The 17,047-nt window shown below is 46.6% G+C and overlaps 1 protein-coding gene across 2 annotated transcripts in view; it reads left to right on the forward strand.

Moving 5' to 3' along the window:
- Window positions 1–944: 944 nt before the first annotated feature.
- Window positions 945–17,047, forward strand: part of DAAM2 (dishevelled associated activator of morphogenesis 2) — a 100,813-nt gene continuing 84,710 nt past the window's right edge. For both annotated transcript variants that reach the window (XM_069488224.1, XM_069488225.1), the window contains exon 1: window positions 945–993. The gene's annotated coding sequence lies outside the window, so the exon portion shown is untranslated. The remainder of the gene's footprint in view (window positions 994–17,047) is intronic.

A 17,047-nucleotide genomic window follows, 5' to 3' on the forward strand; every position in this document is an offset into this window, starting at 1 on the left:
GACACCATTTACCTGCAGAGGGACTCCTGGGAATATGGGGAAAATAGGAAATAGATAAGATCAAAGACTCACTCTGAGGGTATTGCCAACCATGGAGGAGACAGCTGCTCTTGACTAAGGCAATTTCCAGTCCAGTCAAGAAGATAGACAATGATCACATTTAAAAAACAAAAAAAATTAAAAGCAATTTTTTAAAGTATGAATAAGAACTATTGTGAACTGCTCAAACTATGTGTATAAGCAATGAAGTAAGATGAATTGACTGGCACCGAGTTAGGAAAGCTATACAGAGGCAGGGAGTGTGGAACATAATTTAATAAAAATAAACCTTTTTAAAAATATATATATATATACACACTCCCAGAAAAGAAATGGAAAGTTGTTAGGGTGTGGACCAGCACTCCTAATTAGCTGTTCTGTTGTGCCTGATTTCTCTGCCGTCTTGCCCAGCACCTCCCTGGACAGACTGTCCGGGGAAAGGACACCGTGGGGAGGCAGAGGGGACTCCAAAGCGCCCGACTCCCCCAGCAAGCCGCCTCGGAACAGGCCTCTCCCCGTCGCCCAGAGGAAGAGCGGAGGAGGGAACCACTGCCCAGGTGGCCACTTCTGCCTCCTTGACCCGCACATGTTCCCCAAACAGAGGGAGCGCCGAGAAGGCTGCTTGCCAAAGTGGGAAACAGCTACCCTCATTGTGTGCACACCTCGCCCTGCCGGCTGCTCGCTGCCTGCCTCCCTCCCCTCCGCTCCGCTCAAAGTGTGAAAATTACAAATCCCAAGGAGCTGCAATCAGAACTCTACCTAGGGAAAATTCAGAGTATCCTTGCCATAAATATCCCGCTCCAAGGCGCCTGACGTCAGAGCGGGGAGGGCGGGCGGGAGCGAGGCCGGGCCTGGAGGGAAGCGGGCGGTTTCTCCGCACCCAGCAGAGCGCGGCGGGCGGCGCGGACGCGAGCGCGGACCGGGGCTGCGGGCGGCGGGCGCCGCGGGCGCGGAGTAAGTGCGGCGGGGCGGCCGCGTCTGCCCCGCTCCCTCTGCTTTCTCTGGAACGCGCAGTGGGGCTCGGGAGGGCAGCAGCCCCGCGGGCTGGCTGTTTTGTTTCCCTAAAGTGTCTGCAGGAGCCGCGGACACTGGAGTGGGCTCCCAGGGCCTGTGTGTGTGTGTAAGGGTGTGATTGCGTGTGTTTGCATGTGTGTGTCTGTCTGTCCTGGCGCATCCCGACGCAGGAAATGTCTTTGGAAGTCTTAAAAAAAAATTTTTGTGTGTGTAGCTTTGAAATCTGACTCCTTGTTGTCACAAGTGGACAAACTTAGAAGGTATCCCCTAAACCGACAACTTTTTAGTGGTGGCTTATCCCAGTTGTGCTTGTGCCTTCACTTGGGTGGGTTGAAGTCTTCAGGAGTCCCCAGCTCCCACTCGCAGGCCTGGCCTCCGGCCAGCGGGCAGGGCAGCGGCAGCGGTGAGGTTCTTGTTCTCAGCGGCAGTGGGACGCTGGGCCCGGGAAGGAGCATCCCGGGAAAGGGGTCCCGACGCTGGGGCTCTCAGCACCTGCGGCCGCAGCCCAGCCTCAGGTCCTGACCTCACCAGGCGTGGGGACTCTGACTCAACCAGGGAAGGAGGGATCTGGCCTGGAGGCAGGTAATTTTGTGAAGTGGATGAGGAGGAAGTGGAGGTGGTGGTGGCCAGGACGCTGTGGCCCTGTGTCCAACCCTGCCCGGGCAGTGGGATGGATGTTTCTGCCACACGGCCACGGTGGGGTACTGCCAGGTTCTCTGGGAGTGCCTGTGCGCGGTGCCCCAAACAAGATGCAAGCTCCTAACATAAAGAGACGTGTCTGAGCTGTGGGGTGGAGGAAGGGGGGCTGTGGGGGAGAGGGAGAGAGATTTTTATCAAAATTGAACACAGATTGCTGAGGTCTGGGCTTGATTTAACTCTTCTCTCTCTGCCTTGGCCACTTCTCCGCAATTCTGTGGCGGATTTGGAAAGTTTCTCCATGGGGTGGGAAGGAAAATCACACCTTTCCAGGAAAAAGTCCCCATAGGTTTTCCTTGAAGCCTACATGGGAATGAAAGCAAAAGTTAAAAGTTTTGTGTTTTTCCCCTTCCAAGTTTTGCTTTTAGCGTCTTGGATTTCTCTGAAAAGCCAGCTGAAGATGGGGGTTTTGGATTTTCCCTACTACGACCCGGAGGGGAAAGTTTGCTCCACTGAGGGTGGGAGGAGAGGGGCTGCAGGGCTGTATGGGTCCCTCAAGCCTGGATTGCACAACGCAGGGCACTGCATGTCAATAGCTGGGTTCCACCAATGGGTGACCACAGACAGCCAGCATTTTCAGCTTTGCTCTAGCCAGGTCTCTGGTTTTGTATTTTGCAATATAGCCAACCTACAATGTTTGGGTGGGAGGAAGATTACTGGATTCTCCCTATGTCCTAGGAAAAAAATGAGAGGATGAGGGGAGAGGGAGGAAATCTGCATGTAAAAACAGACTCACAGGAAGTTGAGATTTGAGAAAGATTTTAGAAATTTTACAAATTGATCTCCAGGGAAGTGCCATAAAAGATTGAGCAGGCAGCGATGTCAGAAATAGATTCATTTAATCACTTCAGGAGTATGCTGTCGTCTGAAGTGTGATGAAGAGGAAGGAACTAGTCCTGTGGGCAGGTAAACAAGATTGCATGTAAACAGGGATGGCTGGGTCCCCAGGAGATGCGCATTGAGCGCGTGTTTACACATGCATGACTGTGTGGTGATGGCCAGCCATGGCCTCAGGCATGGAAGTATAAATGGTGCATTTCTTCATCTGTGCTGGGAACCACATCTAACCCCCATTTCTTCTTTTAAGAAAACAACTGTGCTATTATTGTCTTACTCCCTGGTAGTTGCACACTCTGGCTCCTAACTCCTGGCTGAGTTTTCAGACCTTTTCCTCCAGATCCTTGGATGCCGAGGGACTACTTGTGCCCCCATCAGGACAAAAAGAGGAGAGAAAATTCTCCTGGGTATTGGAACTTAGCAAGTCAGGGGCTCAAGAAGGTGGAGACAGTGAGCACAGGACCAATGGGAGGGCCTGTGAGTGATTTTGCTTTGGGCGAGTGTGGATGAGGTTGAAATGCTACTGCCTTCTGTGAGAATATGTTCTCTCCCCAGTCCTTCTTCCAAACTCCCTGCCTCCAAAGTTTTTGACACAAAACAGGTTAAACTCTCCCAATTACTGAATAGCCTTGGATGCAGGGGTGAAGAATGAAGACAAAGGGCAAGCACAGGTGGTCGGGAAGGCATAGAGAGGCTGAATGATGAGGAAGCTTTCTTCTTTGATTTTAGTGGGGCCAATGGACGTAATCAGTTTAAATGTTTTCACTGATTCCCATTATTTAAAAATGGAAGACTAAATATCTAAGGATAGAGGGGACCCATCAGAGCAGGATTCCTAGAAATACCCTTGGCCAGCACAGGACTCTTCAAGGAGGGCTGCAGGTGACAACTGGGCTTTCAGCTCTTTCAACATGTGGGGTTTCTCTGAAGGGCCAGTGGAATCCTGACCCTTCTGGGATTGCTCTAGGAGACATTTCACCAACCCCAAACCTGCAATGAATTCCCAGCCACGGATGCTTGGGCTGACACTGAAGCCTTCTCACCACTCCTTCTATCAGCCTAAGTGTCTGGCCAGCTCTTTGGTCCTGTCTGAGATTAGATGAACTAGAGAGGATGTATTCTCAGACATTCTTGAAGATGCAAAAGGCAAACACACATAGTAGAATGAACAACTTGGAGGATATCCTTCACTTTGATAGCAGATGACCCTCTAGATCTCTCAGCTGGAGACTCTATGTCAAGGATACTGGGTCATTCAGCCCTGGACTTCGAATGCAGCCTGACGCTGGGGAAAGAGTGCAGATTCCAGGGCAGCTGCCCTGAGAGAGAAAGAGAGAACTGTGGCCTATATGTGAATTAGTAACCTGGGCTACATTACTTATTCCTTCTGAGCTCTGGCTGCTTCATCTGTAAAACGAGGAGAGTGTTCATCTCACCAAGTCATTATGAAAATAACATTTGTGCAAATGGGCTAAGAACAGAGCTAGGAATGTTATAGGCTCTTAACAAATGGAATGTCATATTTTTATTTTTCAGTTTTCCCACCATCAGGAGCTAGGATGGGAAGACCCATCCCTAAATCTAGCTACATATTTTCCATGACTGAAGGCAAGTGGTTAGAGTTTCTAGGGCTCAGGTCACCCTCACTTCCTCCCTCTAGAAAAGGTGACCAGTGAGGATGATCCATGAGCATGCCTGGTCCATTACCCTGAGGGCAGGGAGGAGGCACCAGGCATCCTGGATGTCTGGCCTAGAAATCACTCTTTTGCTTGCGCTCTCTGGGGAGGGCGAAGGGCAGGGAGCAGGGAGTGTATGTATGGTGGGCTAGGAGGGTCAAGAATCAGCTGAATCTTGAAGGACAAGCCTGGGGTCAGAGGTTGGTTAGGCAGGCCCTTTTTGTCCCGGGTGCTCAGGTCAGAGTAATGGGGAATGTGATGGGTTGGAAGGCATGGAAGCTTTAGCCATCACAAACATCTCCAGGGGTACAAGGTAGGAGGCTGCCCCCGAACCCTGATTGTCCGGGAAGTGACTGATCTAAGGGAAAGGAGCATCTGACGCTGGCGAGAGCAGCTGCAGGTCCTCTCGGCCCTGCCCAGAGGTTCTAAGTTATCCTTCAAGTTGACATTTAAGACTTTGAAGATCACATTTGTTTTTGTTTTGTCCAAGCTCGCTCTTTAACCATGGCCTGGGATGACTTTTAAGCTTTTAAGAGGCTCAGTCAGTGGCCAACTTCTCTTGAGATGGCCCAGATTGGGGGTCAGTGAATTCCTCCCTCCTGGCAGCATCTATTTCTCCAACTCTCCTCACATTTTTTGGTTTGTTTGTTTTTTTGTTTCATTATGAGGTTCTAAAACTGCACAGTCAAGAGGCTGTGGAGGGAGAAAGTGCCTTTTTTCTCTGAGCCTGATTCATTATGCTAGTGCTGTCCAGGGCTTATCAGATTATGGTCATTAGCACGTGTTGTGGGTTTTTCTTTCTGAGTTCCCCCTCAAAAAGAAAACCCTGAGAAAAATGGACTTTGGCAGTTTGATGTTTCTTTAAATCCTGGCCAAAGAGAAGTGGAATTATTTGTAGGATGCCCCATGGTTCCATGGAAAGGGCTTTAGAATCAAGACGGAGGTTTGAGTTCTGGCACCACCAGGTCCCAGGCTTTCCAGCCTCTCTGAGTCTTCTTCATCTGCTGAGAACAGTAACTATTCTCACATTCCAGGGTTGTTGCAAAAATGAGACGAAATGACATATGGGAAGGACCCAGAAAACTGCTCAGTGCTCAGCAAAATATTAATGCCTTTGCCCTCTCCAGTTCTAAGCTCACGCAAGTACATGAGTTTGGACATGTGTCCGCAAGTCAAAGTAAATAAGCCACTTATTTCAGGCTTAACAATTGTGCTCAGAGGTCAGATATCTCAGCCTGGAGATGAAGGCCCGTAATGCAAAAGCGGGACACAGAACAGCGCTCCTTATCGCAAGCGAACAGCCCCATGTAACCCTCTATTGGAAGAAAGGAAAGGCCACCAGCTCACTCACCCATGAACTTGGGTTATTAATGAGCTCGCTCTCTATCTATAGAGCTTGTTTTAAAAATCCCAAATACTGTCTTGGGTCAAAAATGAGGATAGAAATCACTGAGGCAGTACCTAACATTAACACCTAAGAATAATGGCACAATGATGACAGTACCTTACATTTGTCTCATTTAAATATCATAACAATCATATGAGATTGGTATTAACCACATTTTACAGCCCAAGCTTTGAAGGCTTAAAAGACTTATCCTATTTCACATAGCAAGTCAGCGGAAGAAACAGAAAGCAAACAGCTGTCCAAGTGCTGGGTCTCCAGCCCTGGCTGCACATTAGAACCACATGAAGATCTTACAAAAGTATCGATACCTGGGCCCACTCCAAACCAATTAAATTAGAATCTCTGGGGGATGGAGCCCAGGCATTGAGAGGTCTATAAGCTCCCTAGGTGATCCGAAGTCTAAGTTGGGAACCACTGGCCTAAGAGAGGAGTGAAAAGCACTAAAGTTAGGACTAAGAGTACCAGGCATAGGCAAAACAAACAGCCACGACTTGGCTAGGATTTAAGCCTCATGAGGGCGGGGGCTTTGTGTAGTCTTCCTGTATCCCCAGAGCCTAGAACAGTGCCAGGCACAAAGTATATGCTCAATAAACGTTGGCTAAGTGAATGAACACAATACTACAGATTAAGAGTTGGCAGTTTTGACAGCCAAATCCAGGCTGTCACCTTATTTTATAGATAAAGTTTTATTGGAACACAGCCACATCCATTCATTTATGTGTTGTCTGTGGCTGCTTTCATGCTACAGTGGCACAGTTGAGGAGATATGACAGAGACTGTGTGGCCTACAAAACTAAAAACATTTACGATGTGGCCCTTTACAGAAAAGGTTTACCGGCTCCTACTCTGGATCTCAGACATGCACAGAGTGAGTATAGAAACTTAGGGAAGGTCATTACAACATAGTCTTTAAGAATCAGACAAACCTGTGTATGATTCCTGGGCCACTTACCGTTTGAAAGATCTTGCAAATTATTTCAACTGTCTGATTATCTGAAAAGTGAGGATAATAATAAAATAATTTAACACCTCCCTCAGGATGGTTGAGAGGGTTGTCAGCCCTTGGCTGACAGTAAGCACTCAACCAACACTAGCTACTGCTGCGATGGTTGTTCTAGTTACTGGCAATTAGCCACATAGAGGGAAAACTAACCAGGCTAAAGTCAAAACCTAAATCCAGTATCATGAGACAGAATAAGAGATGTGATGGGAAAAAATAAGCACTCACTAAGCTGGTGTGTTGAAGAAAGAGATTTCTGAGATGAAGGGTGTCTGTCCTTTTAAGACAACACAGGTGGGGCCCCAGGATGTGTGAGTGAGGTGCTCCTGCATGGCCACCGGCTGTGCCACCTAGCAGTCCCCATCATTGCTCGGGGGCTAACTTCTGTTTTATTGTACTGGTCTCAAGAACATCCCACCTCCATACCCTTGTTGGTAGTTCTTTCTATCTACCTGGAAGACCTTTCCCCATTCCTTACCTTCCTGGTCTACTCATCCTTCACGGCCAACTCAGGTGTCCCCCTTTCAGTCAAACTTCCTTTGCAAGGCTCCCCACAACCTGCTTGTCCTCCTTACTCCCTGAGCCTGGCACACAGCTCTGTCGTGACATTTGCATCACAGCCAAGGAAGGACTAAGTCTCCCTCATGCCTTCTACATGCTTGCAGCTCATACAAATCAAATTACCTTGTAGAATCCACACCTGCTAGCAAACAGTGTCAGTTAGACCCTTGAGGATCAATCATATCTGAGCTAACCCTTGAGGCATGAGTGGGCCTTGCCTAGGCGCTGATGGGATTGCAAGAGCAAGTTGCCAACCAGATGGGTAAGAGCCACCCGGTTTATAGACAGTGTGGGTGCTTTGTGTCCTCATCCTGCCACTCTGTGGTGGCTCCTACGCTCTAGAAAACTTTTTCTATGGGGTAGCCAGGGACGGGGAAGCGTGAAAGAAACTTAAAACTAACTCCTTGATTTCTGGTCAGGAGATGTGGTGAAAAGTTGGATTTTGGCTTCTTTGAGCTTTGCATGTATACGTGCCAAGATAATTGGGAGTTGGCGTGGTATGATCAGCTTTCATTAGCACCGAAATAGAAGCTTGGTCACAAATAATATCAAACAATAGATAATTCACAGCTTTGTTATTTGACTACAGAATATATGGTATAATTTTTATAGATTTTAGTGGCAGATTTGTTTTGGCGGCAGATGGGTACTGTGTATGGAATAATGTTAAAATGAAGTTCTGTTCGAATGGTTGGAGGGGGCAGAGAAAACTCTTCACCTTAAATTAAATATTTATTTTGATCATCCCCAAATGAACAGTTCAGAAGGGAAGGAGGAGGGGGAATGAAGTAGTATTTTTATGCAGGACCCTACTGTGCACATGGCACTAGACAGGCCAGTTTAAAAATGTGTTCTTTACTTGATTTCTCCATATTATGAAAGTAATTCTTTCTTTCTTAAACAAGTGAATCAGTATCATGCAAAGATACCCAAAGACAAATAGAAAACTGATAATGTATCTACCCCCTCACACACCCTGGTAATTAATGTTAATGGCCTAGTAATATTTCATTTTTTAACTTTTCATTTGTTCATACAAATACTTACAGATGCACATACAAGTATGGAGGGGTGTTGCTTGTTTGTTATTCACTTAAATTGAATCTTCCTGCACATGTTACTCTGCAGCATACTTTTCTTCCCCTTGACCATATGTCAAGGTCATCCCTACAGTGGATCTAACTCATTTTTATTTTTTCTGATTTCTTTATGCCTCGACATACACACAGCTGTACAGATTTGAGGTCATGTCATTTTTGCTGGGACATTCATTTTTTCATCAGCCAGTTATTAAATGTGGCTCCATCCTGGGTGATCACCAGTTGGGGTCCATGAGTCTGCCAGTTCAGGAATCATCCATCACCCAGGAAAGCTTTGCTTTGGCACTCCGGCTGAGTGGGTGACATACACAGCCTGGTGACCACCCTGGGGTATGACTACATGGTATGTGTGGCCCCGTTTTGCCCCCTGGCCGCCTTCCTGCTCATCAGAGTTGGCCTTGCTGCCTTGGATCTCCTTGTTACTGAACATGCAGGACATGTGGCAGGCTGATGAATTAGAGCAGAGAATGGTCCTGGTGGAGCAAATCGTGCAGTGTAATATAATGGCCAAGTGTGTGGACTGGTTGAATCCAAGTCCCTGTGTAGTGGACACTGGTCTGGGCCCCCTGACCACCGTGCAGGACTGAGTCCCCAGCTGCAGGGACTGCTGGCCATGGTCAGCCCTGCTTGGAATCATCTCAGCTGAAGAGATTTGGCTTGCCTGTCACTCCTGCCCATGCCTCCTCCTGGGTTACCCTGTGAGCCAGTGACTGGGGGCCTATGAAGACTTGGCCCCTCTTCCCCAAAGTGGGACCATTTTAGAGGGCATCCCAGCTCTGGGGCTCTTCATGGGGTTGGCTGGGGCTTAGCTGAAGCTACACCACGGCTCCCTCCTCCCCTTCCCCACACCCCAGGCTGTGATTCCAGCCCTTCCTAACAAGCCTCCTGCCCACCTGCTCCATCTCAGAGTCTGCCTCCAGGAAACCCTACCTGCCTTGCTGTTCCATAACTTGCCCAACAAGTTATGAAGCTTGTCTGTGCTTCAGTTTTCTTATCTGTAAAATGGAGATAACATTCCCTTCCTCCTAGGGTGATTGAGACAGTTAAATGGGAAGGTGCTTGTTAAGTCCTCAGCACAGTGCCTGGGGAAACTGCGAAAGTTTTAACTATTTTATATGAAATTGTTTTGGAGGCGTCCATGATTTTCTAGGTAATTGTTGGTAGCTATGTCAGAATATGAAAGCACATTTTTTCCCCTGTGCTTTATTTTGTGTGCTTTCTAGGTGACACCCAACTGATTTCTCTACAAATAGAGTTGTATTTGGGCAGACTGAGCAAATGTCTTGATTTTTTTTTTGCCAAATTTGCATTTGTCCCTCTCACCATGTTAATCTCAAGGGTATAGGTGTATCTGGGTAAAAGCATAGTCAGATGGCTCTGTTGCCATCCTGCCTGGAGACAGGGGGCTCAACAGAGGGCTTGGGAATTCCTCTCTGTCTTACCTGTGCTTCTGCAAGATAAAAGAGGTGGTCTCAGGGGACCTGGCTGGCCCACTGGAAGCCACCTCCCTGCCTGCATAGGTATTCACGTCACGGCTGCATGGGCTTCTGCCAAATCTGATTCCTCCTTGTGGTGTTTGTTTCTTGCTCCTTCATACCCAGCACAGGCGGTCTTTGGTGCTATGCTTTGAGCATTCCGCCACTCAGGTCATGTACACCCATCGTCCGGGCCAAATGCCACAGCACAGCGTGCCTGTGTGATGAATGCCTGGTCCGCCAGACTCCGGGGTCCAGACTCCCAGCTCAGTGTCTGACCACATTCCCGGGGGTCAGTGTCAACAAGTCCCAGACTCCGCAGCCCCCGGCCTCAGGTTCCCTTGACCAGGGCAGGGAGGGAAGAAAGTGAGTCCAGGTCAGTGGGGAGATGCGTCAACATTTCCACAGTGCCAGAGGCAGCTTTGAAGCGAGATGGAAACAAATTCAGAGTTCTGTGGACTTTGAGTGGTAGAAGGATCAGGCCATTTTAACTCTCTATTTCTTTTTATTGTAAATCTCCATCAGTGTCTTTCTCCGTCTGTCCCCCACCATGAGGCATTGTCCTTGCGGCTGCCCAGAGACAGAGTTAGGAACTGCTCTCCCCATCCTAGCCACGAAGTCGGTAATTTACCATCACCTTTGCCCTGAACAGAGGTGATGTTATCGATGTCCGGGGCTCTCCAAACGGAAGCTGAGGCTGCAGCTGATAAACAGGCCAGGTGTCTTGACTGTGAGGAGCCACGTAAGGTTGTTTTTCAGAGCTCAGGCCTTGGATTCAGATGGCCGAGGTCCAGATTCTGGCTCCACCTCCTGCTGGCTCCGTGACCTTGCATGAGTTACTTCATCTCTCTGTGCCTTACTTTCCTCGTCTGTAAAATGGATTCTTAGGAAGAATTATTTGGTTCCAAAAAAGAGGAAAAAAGCAAAGAAGAAAAAAAGGTACCTGAAACCATGCCTGGCACATAGTGAGCACTAAGGAATGCTATCGATGATGAAGAAGGTGATGAAGATGACGGAGGACAGGGCCAAATCTCATGAGCTCTGTTTCCCCAGCCATCTGGCACGGAGCTGGGGCTCAACAAACATAAATTAAATAATGTATCCCACTGCCTTTTGCTAAGTGTCTATTGCCTAGTCTGCTCAACTCTCTCCCAAATAAATATATTTTCCAATCAAAAATTTTCTTTTAACTTTTTACTGAAGTCCAACATAATTCAGAAAACTACACAGTTTGTAAGTACATAGCCTAATGGATTTTCACAAACCGAACACACCCATATCAAGAAACAGAGCACTTCACGCCCTTCCCCCACCCCCAGCCCTCCCTGGAAAGCCTCCTCTTGTCCCCTTCTGGTTTCTACCCACCCATCATCCATCTAATACCGTAGATTCGTTTTGCCTGCTCTTGGACATCATATAAATGGAATCATACAGGGGTGCTCATTTATGTCTGGCCTTTGCTCATATTACGTTGCTGTGTATGTAGCTCATTCATTCTCATTGTTGCATAGTATTCCATTATGTGAATATAACACACTTTATCCATTCTTCTGTTGATGGGCGTTTGGGTGGTTTCCCAGTTTGGAACTGTTGTGAATAGCCTTGCTGTGAACATTTGTGCACTCTTGGGTGAACACATGAATGCATTTCTGTTGGTACATTCCTGGGAGTAGGATTGTTGGATCATCAGGAATGCACATGTTCAGCTTTAGGGTGTATGGCCAGAATTTTATGAAAGGGTTGTGCCATGTTTTGCATATTCTTGAAGGATAAAGAAGCAGTTCCAGCTCAGTAGTGCAGAGGCCTGAGGCCAGGTCACGTGAGGGGGTTCCTGAGACATTAACATCCTCAGTGCCCTTTCTATCTGAGAGTTCACACGTTCCAGAAAGTCTGCTGGGGGGTGGGCAGTCCTCCACAGCAGGCACTGTGCAAGGTGTTTTCCTTTATACCACGTCACCAAATCCTCACAGCAATCCCCTGAGATGGGCATTATCACTACCTTTCTACAGATGGGGAGAGTGAGGCTCAGAAGAGGAAACTCGAATGACTTGCCTAAGAGCATATAGGCAGACACTGTCAGGGTCAGGATATAAAACAAGGAATCTGAAACTCACACATTTTGGATCATGGTGACTCGTTTTGGTTTCAGTGCTAACACTGGAGGGGAAAATAGCTGTAGAGTTGGGGGCTGTGAGGAGAAGCCCTATAAAAAGGAGCAGACGCAAGCAACTCAGTGACCTTGGGAAGCCAGATTGTTTTCCTGCCCAGGGGCTGTTGGAGAGTCATGAATTTCCTGGAAGGCAAAGGCGACCATATAATTTACTGTCTAAACCAGGACTCTCAAGAGTCAAAGGGACATTAACCGGATGGGATGCTGGGGGAAACAGGCATAACCTGAAACTGTCCTGGGGGAGCGAGGACGTCTTTGCACCCTCTGGATGGCTGCGTGGGCATCGCTGTCCTGAGCGGTGGAGCCGTATGTCTTTTTAAAACCCTTGTAGAGCACTGTCTGTCTGGAGGTGCCCTGATGTGCTGTCCTTCCCAGTCTCCTTTGTTCATGGTCAGGCAGGGCCTGGCGTTTTTCTTCCCCTCTCCGCAGCATTTCCTGCTCAAAGGTGGCTCTGACAAGGTGAGCTCCCTTTGACAGATTCAGTTACTACTGAGACTCCTCTGTCGACAAACCAGAAGCACCTAGAAGGCCAGGACTGTGCCTTAGTCACTGCGGTGTTTGCAGCACCTAGTCTGGTGGCAGACATACAGCTAGCACTCAGGGAATACTTGATGACTGCCTATATCATTGATCCATGTATTCATTCACTCATTCATTCATTCATTCATAGTTCATAGAACAAGAGCTTAGTTGAGATTCTTTCCTCTTTTTGTGAGCCGATGGCTATTCCACCGGTCCAGAAAGAGAGGTGAGTTGTGCATGTGTGTGCACGTGTGCGTGAGTGTGTGTGTGTGTGTGTGTGTGCATGCATACACGCAAAGGACAAAGAATAAAAGGGATCAACTTAATTAGTAGCAAAAGATGTGGTATCATGGGATTTGGTATCAGGATCAAGGTTTGAATTCCAGCCTTCCACTAATTAGCTGAACTGCCTTAGCTAAGCTGTTGAGCCTGTCTGAGCCTTGGTTTTAGTCATGTGTGAAATGGAAATGACAGTAATACCAGTGGTGCAGGACGGAGGTGAGTCTGAATGATGTAAAGTATATGAAAAATGCTGTATAATTCTTAGGTTAATGGTTGTGGTCATTCAACAAATATTTGCAAAGCTGCCGGGTGTAGGGCGCTGTGTGTTGAGTCAGGTCCTGTGGGTGAATCCCGGGAGGAGCAAAATTCCCTCCTGGCTCCTGGGCTCAGGTCTCTGAAAGTGAGGGGACAGTGTATATGGGCAAGCCCATGTGACTGGAACTTTTATTAATAAATAAAGAAGGAATCAGCAAATTCTTCAGGCCTTAGAATTTGATGTGGGTGTCAGAGATAAGGATGCAAAGGATAATTAATTTCTTATTAAGCCCTCGGCTGCATTTTCACTAGAACATCAGCAAGAAGCGTTTAAGGGCTTCTGTGTTTCCAGCAGTAGCTTTGGTACAGCACAGTGCTTTCTAGTGCAGATTCTGAGAGTCACACTAGTGGGTCCACATTCAGATTCCACTGCTTACTTTGAGTGCAGTCTTGGAAACCGAGCTTCAGTTTCCTCATCTGTACAATGATGGTGGTAATAATACCTACTCCCAAATGAGGGTAAAATTAACACATGTAAAGTACTTAGCACAGTGCCTGGAACATAGTATGAATGACATAAATCTTTATTAGTATTATCATTGTTTGCCAGATAGTTGTCTTTCTGTTGGATACCAGGTACTCTATGGTGCTGATGCAAAAAGCAGTTAAAGGAGGAAGGGTCATTTTGACATTGGGGAAGTCAGGGAAGGCTTCATAAAAAAGAGGTGTCCTAAGGTATTTTTAGATGTCTTCTACATCCTGAGCAAGAAGGGCTTGTTTATTTCCATCATTACTTTCTTCTTAAAGCTTAGAGAAGAAGATTCAGGTCAGTATGGAAAAAATTCCTTCCCTTAAGAAATAGAAATCAAACACCTCCTGAAACTTTGACATTGAATAACATGGAGTCCCTGCCCTCACATATTTCCAAAGTGGTTCATCCATTTCGCCACCATCCTTGTGCCAGGGACGGGGGATAAACAGATGAGTCCTCAAGGCACTCAGCAATGTCATGGGGGAAGGATCTAGAATTGAAGAATACTATTCCCTCTGATTAATGCTATGAGAGGGAGATGCTTAAAGTTGAGGAATTTAGTTCCATTTAAGAGTGTTTGGGAGTAGAAGGAGGCTGTGGAGTTTCCTTCCAGGTTTCTGTCATCAGAAGAGCAATTTCATCTGTTGAGATGGCAAATATATGGCGCTCATTGCAGCAGGAAGGTGGACAAATTGTTCCTGTGGTTCCTTCAGTTCGTTGGCGATGTCCACATAGTTATGTGCCTCGCAGGTGAAGGGCATAATGAAAACATTCTGAACTGCTCCTAGTCAATGTCAACAAGGCCTAAAAAATGCATTCCCCACATTGCCCACGGACTGCTGGAATTTCTGCTTCATGTGCTTCTTCTCTAACATTATGACTCATTTAAAAATTCCCAATCTAGAAGCCAGTCTGCAAAAGGAAGTCCTCCCTCTGCCTCCATCCACAGCTCTTCTTCCCTCTCCAAGTTTTCCAATGAAGAATTAAAAGAAAAATTATTTTGATTTCTCAAAGCATGCAGATGTCATTCTAACATTAAAATGATCCTATAGAAAGAATCATAAACATGAAAGGATGCCCAACCTTGCTTGGAATCAGGAAAATGCATCAATTAAAATCACAAGGAGACTGTGTTTCACACTCATCAGATTGACCAAAAAAAAAAAATTCATACCCATCATATTGGATGTAGACCCAAAGATAACTCCTATTCACTAAGGGTGGAATTAAGTTGATATGAACACTCCAAAAGGCAATTTGGTGCTACTGAGTAAAATTGAAGATGCACTTAGCCTATTGCCCGGCAATTTCACTCCTAGGTAAGTCTACAAACTCTAACACATATGAAATGGAGATATGTCCAGGAATATTCATTACAGCCTGGTTTTTAAGAGCTAAAAAGCAATCCAATGGCCGTCACCAACCAGAATACTGGTTAAATAATTTGATGTGTACATATCATGGAATAATATGGAGTACAGCAAAAAAAAAAAAAAAAAAAAAGGTGCTAGAAAGACATTATTAAAGTATTAAAGACAGGTACTAGTGAGATATAATCTCAGAAACAATATTAAGTGGAAAAAGGAAGTTGCAGAAGGATGCCATTGATATTGTTTAAAATCAGGCAAAATAATACTCTCTTTTATTTACAAATATTTACATGTGTGATTAAAGTATAAAATCATGTGTGGGAGCAACTATGAAATTCAGAGAAGTGACTGCTTCTGGGGAAGGCAGTAAGGAAGGAAGACTCGGAAGGGTGTACAGGGACTCCATTTATATCTGTAATATTTTACTTCTTATACTGAGTAGTGGGTATGCAAATGTTTATTATTATCTATACTTCTTAGATATCCAAAATATTTTTTAGCTTAAAAAAGTTAATTTTAATAAATGGGCACAAACTCCTACTCCATCTTTGTTGGCAAATAGACATGCTGAAGAGTGAATGGGAAGCTATTCCCCATTGGCTCCGGTCCACCTGGGAAATTTTCAGTAGACGTGACATCTCTGTATGGGCTGTTCTCCAAACATCTACACTTGATCCCATGTGCACATGGTCATTACTGCGTTTGAGCTAAAAATCTTGGTCTGCTTTTTTTCTGATTTGTGGATTTGTTGGACTCATATTTTGATATGTTGGTGGAGATGCAAAGTGGCATCATAGTAATAGAAATCAAACAGCAGCCCTCTGGTTCATCCCCACATCACAAACTGCTGCATCCTTCTCTCTCCCATCCTTCCTTGGGAGTTACTGGGATTTCTTGCAAGTGCTAGAAAGTGACCACAGCCATGGTCCTGACATCCCTTTTGGTAAGGACATAGGACCAACAGTCTCAAATATTTCTCATTGCCACGGGGTAAAAGAACCCTCCTCTCCCCACCATAATGACCTGCTCTCCATGAAGTTCTCCTTCCCTTCTGATGCTCATTAATAGACAGCCACTGCTCTGTTCCTTTTGCAAACATCCTGCCCTGAAGTGACAATGTCCAAGCACTGGGAATTGCTTCACTTTCTTTTACTTGACAGTGGAGCCATGCTGACCCCTTCTCTGGATGTCTTATTGAAGCACAATTGCTTCAGCTCTTTTATGTGACTCAAGTCTTTGTTATAGCCCCCCTTCCTTGGACTCCGGTCTGAGCCCAATCCAAGTGACACACTCTGTGCTGGCCCTGAGGGCCTCCGTGCTCTGTTGTGCAGCCTTCATCCTTGACCGAACCCCTGAACGTCAACTCTCAGTTCTGCAGCAGGGAACCCCTATCAGGTTGGCAGGGTGCTTGCACTGGAGACTGGAGATGGGGGTGGCTTTCCTCTCTGCGTCCTGTTTATTTTATACATCATATGATCCACCTTAATTAAAAAGATGAAAATCACAGGAAATTAGGACTTGTTTGAGCAAATCCTGGGAGTATGATTGCTCTAAGGGTGTGTATTGTAGCCTCTATCAGGCAGGCCCCAGGCAGGACAGTCGGCACTCCCCAAAGGGTTTAACCCTTGAGAACTGAATGAAAGGACTATTTACAGAGAGGTAAGGGAGTAGAGATGTTGAGGCACCCAGGGAACAGCAACACCGGGAAGCCGTTAGCACTCCTACACCTGAAGGGGCAAAGGGAAGGAATGGTATTGTCAGAGCTCTGTGCCAGCCAAAGCCATGGAGGAGGGGCTTCCTGGGTGGAGCCATGGCCCTAGGGGGACACAGCCACTGCCAGACCCTTGGCTTAGCAGAAAGGGAATGGAGGAGTAAATACTCCAAAATTCCAGGACACTTGGCACTTCATTGAGTCTTTTAATTTACCTAGTTCATTGCCTTTTTCTGACCAACCCCACAGGCCTCAGTTCTCTCACTCATGCCCCATTGAAGTTCAATGCCAGGGCTGTGCATGGACCTGGCTATCTGCGGGGTCCCCTCTAGGTAGGGAATGATGGAATGTTCAGGAGGAAAGGAATCTGAAGAGGTCACCTATTCTAGCATTTCCCAA

This window comes from Eulemur rufifrons, chromosome 15 (assembly GCF_041146395.1).
Source record: "Eulemur rufifrons isolate Redbay chromosome 15, OSU_ERuf_1, whole genome shotgun sequence".
NCBI lineage: Eukaryota > Metazoa > Chordata > Mammalia > Primates > Lemuridae > Eulemur > Eulemur rufifrons.